We start from the raw sequence: 4,273 nt of genomic DNA, 5'->3' as shown, positions 1-4,273 counted from the left end.
AGCCAGTAACATGTGCCGTTGGATAGTACACGCCTTCCCTAACTCAGCTATGAAAACAACCGAGATGGAAGTCGACATGTTTATTTAAAGTTCGTTCAGCCCCACTGTGAAAGTGAATTCACCTGAAAGTCGAGTTCCGAAATTTATCTGATCCGCTGAAGGTTACGTTACGTTAGGATCGGTTGGGGCGCCTAACTTAGGCATTTTCGATGATTCATTCGATTGATAAAATGTGGATTAGTTCCTTAGAATTGATAATCGATATTTTCAAAAAATCAGAGTCAATCGAATGTTTCATCGATAATCAAATTATCAGTCGCTATTTATCGATAAACTATCAGTCTATCAGATTATCGTTAAAACATTCGATTATTTAGAAATTTTATCACCGATTGATGATATTTTTGAGTGATCGATCGATAAGCTCTTTCGCTAATATTATTATTGAGTGGAAAAGCAAAGCAGCGACTATGTCGAGGTGGAACTCAATGTGATGGGATGGCTTTGGTTATAATTGAACGCCAAGAAGGACGTTGTTAAAATTTAAGTAATTTAAGTAACCGCATGTCGTGCAATATGACTTATGATGGAAGTATATAATTATGGTACAAAATGCGTTTCTTTTGTGCTTAGACCTTACCTAATAATACCAGTCGAACAATGGATTCTTTAAAATCGGCTAAAGTAGTTCTTAAAATAGACAATTGCTCATGATAATAATTTTTCGTTTTTTTTTTCTTCGTTTTTTGAAACAATTCTGTTTTGTAAATTATTTTAATTTCAAAATAAAAAGATCCGTAACGTGTAAGTAAACAAATATATTATTTTTATGTTGGTTGTTGTTGGCAGTTGTTGTATTTTTTTTTTCTACTTCTTTTCATTCAATCTAAGCTAGGCTATTAGTGGATTTAATGTATAGAGAGTTTTGGCTCGTGGCTTTATGCTCTACAGATTTTCTAACTCAGCGGAGCGTCTCCAAAAATCCATATATACACATACTTGGAATAAAATTAATTTTTTTTTCTTGTTTCCACGTTGTGATTTTCGTAGAGTTCATCATCATGATTGTGTGTTTCTTTTCTGTTCAGAAAACTTGTGGATTTCTTTTTGAATGTAGGAAAAAAAAACATTTTATTAACAAGTTTTCTGATATATGGTGGTATGTAAAGTTAAAGTACGAAGCTTAAAGACAATGTACTTATTTACCTAACGAATATGGTCGGTTGTTTTTAATGAAACGGGATGTATGGTTTGTTAGACAATATGACAAAAATGTTGGATGGTTTGAAAATTTGTTTCTTTTTTACTGTCTTTACCTATCTTCAATTTAAATCAATTTCGTTTTAAACCACGTTTCAAATTTACTCGTAATTTTTTATTGTCAATTTTCGGCTATGGACTCGACTTAACATATTTTTCGTATTCAAATTTTCTTGAACTTTTTGCTCTGTAGATTTCTTATTTGTGCCGTTTCCTCCTATTTAAATAAATAAATTTGTATATCAATTCGTTCATCAAGCTCATGCACAGAGGTCATTCATAAAAAACATGCACAAATTGGCACAGCCACTTGTGCACTATCCATAAATTGTATATCTGTTCAGTAGAGAGTGTATTAGTAGAGAGAGGGAGAGAGAGAATGCATTTATGGTGTTGTTTTTTTAGTGTTTCAATATTCAGCAGACAGTAGCTTTCATAAATTTTGAAGCGTATCTTTAAACTACGATTCAATATGTTACTTCTTTTGTTTAAAGCCAGAGATCATCTCTAATTTTTGTCGTTGTTATATCTCTAACAGATGACTAGGCGCTCCTGAAAGGTTACTTATTCAGAATTGTCGCTCTACTAGTGACTTTGGCTTTGGTTTCATACGTCGCACAATTCAACCCAAAATTTCAGAAGCATGTACCAAAAATGTAATCTACTACTTCAATTTAACAAAATTTTGCGCGGTACCGATTGTGGGCCTTAAAAAAGTTTAAAAAAGGGTCCCAAAAGGGTTTCGTTGCCAATCGAAAGGGTACAGTACCGCGTCTAGAATTTCCATCCATAGGCTTTCTCGGTCACTTTGTCAGAAAGATATCCCGAAAGAGAATGTTGTTTTCAACAGCACTAGAGTCCCTCTAACTAGTATAATATTCTAAGAATATGCAACAAAATCGTAACTGCTCTCACGACTTTATTTATAGTAGGATTTGGAAGTTATTATGTGTTCCGAATAGCCAAATTAAACATTTTGGACAGAGGTGCTGCATACACTATTTTATCGGCCGAGAACAGATGTATCCAGATAAACTGTTTAACCCAAGAGGAATAAATGCATGAGTATCGTTCTAGACAGATAAACACTTTTTTAAACGTCTTGTCCTTAACTATTAATTTGTTGCAAATGAACGAATGAATTTTGACTTTAATTTATTCTGTCTTGTTCAACAGTAGGTGGTGCCCGGTGCATGGTAGAAAATAAACTCCATTTTTATTGTTGATGAAGTTTGAAATTTCATTTCCTTTAAAATTCTATTTTGAATCACTCGGTGCCATAATACACATTATTATTATGTATATCAATCAAAGTTGAACTGAACATGTAGTTAGTTTTATATAAAGAAAATTAAATATTTTTTTTGTGTTTCTTTTCGAAGGTATAGTACACTAACGATGAATAAAAAGTAATGTTTCCAACCAACGGAAGTTTATGAATTATAATTGGTATAATTTTTGCGATGAATCGAATCGCTCTACTAGCCAACGATGACCAAAAAAAAAATATTTTTTTTTGTATTTGTACAACAACGAAAAAACGAAGACATAAAATTCAAGCTAACTTGCATTGTAAAATTGAGCACAAGTGTAGCAAGTATGTGGATCGTAATAAAAAAAGAATAAATTTCAACAGGGAAGACTTCCTTATAATTTTATTGTTTGGAAAAGTTCGTTTTATTTTGTTAATTTTAATGATTTTAATAGATAGTTTGTGTTACGTGTCTTCTTTACACGAACATCAAAAGTGGATTGGGGTTATTAATAAACATAGAAATATAAAAATTGAATAGGAGGGAGTATGACGTGTATATGTTTGATTTGAAATAAAACATCGTAAAGTAATTTGATGTTTTAAAACTCATATTTGATTAGCTTCAAATTTTTTAACCTGCTAGAAGCAATAAATCAATAGAACTAATACATTACTTCTTTTGTGTTTTGAACAAAATCTTTTACTTCATTTGTTTAACCAATCATTTTACTTCGTAAAGGTACTTCTTTTTGGTTACTTTTCAAAAATTACGGACGCAAAATTTACGTACTGTTGACAGGTTCTATTGCCAGTGAGTACATCTCGTTACATTTCCAAATTTAAAATTATTTAACGCTTAGAAAACGTTTAAAATTAAAGGTTTCGTATTGTCAGAACCTGGGAATACATTCTAAGCTAAAAAATTATTGATTTGATGTAATCCGACTTTCGTCGCCAATATTCCATGTACCAAAATGTACCAAAATCACAACTTTTTGTCAGATAAATAATAAATTTAGATATCCCAATTCAAATCAGATGTTGTATTTGACTCACCGCGGCCCATTTAGCATATTTAACGTTTAATTTACATTTTTGCACATTTTCATCAAATTTTGTAGCGAGATTAAAGTCTCAAAATCACCATCGGGGAACTTTGACAATCAGTCACGAACTCAAAAAATATTTTTTAGACCTGATCTTTTTTGTGAAATAATCTGTGAAGTCTGGAGATTAGATTACCATGTGGACCCAACTTTTTATGTACACTGAGCCCGCCGTAAAAAATCTATTTATGTGACGTGGACCGAAAACGACGAAATTTTCAAAAATCGATCTGGCGGCAGCACAAAATTAAAGTTTGAATTTTTTTTTTTTTTATAAAATGATCAGATGGACCAGCTGAGTGGATTTCCGGCTGAGCCTTAGAAGAACTAAGACATTTTGTCAAAACCGCTACACCCTATTAGATAGGAGCTTTCACAAGCTCTTCAACGATTTTGCCTACCTTTAGAAAACTGTAAGCGTCTTGTGACGCAAATTTATTTTTGTAAAATTTTCTTTCACAAATTTTTTGGGTCAATTTTTGTTGATGAAACTTTTGCGTACGGCGCACAATGCGTCACCCAGTCACCCTCAGTGATATCAGTTATTTTGTAAGTAAGATAAAGGACTTGCGCCACATTTACCTTTAAAGGGTTTTTTGACTGGTTACGGATGAGTTTGCAATAAACACTTTTACTGCATACTTTGGTCAAT

This window comes from Bradysia coprophila, unplaced genomic scaffold (genome assembly GCF_014529535.1).
Source record: "Bradysia coprophila strain Holo2 unplaced genomic scaffold, BU_Bcop_v1 contig_94, whole genome shotgun sequence".
Classification (NCBI taxonomy): Eukaryota; Metazoa; Arthropoda; class Insecta; order Diptera; family Sciaridae; genus Bradysia; species Bradysia coprophila.
This window is presented reverse-complemented; position numbering follows the sequence as displayed.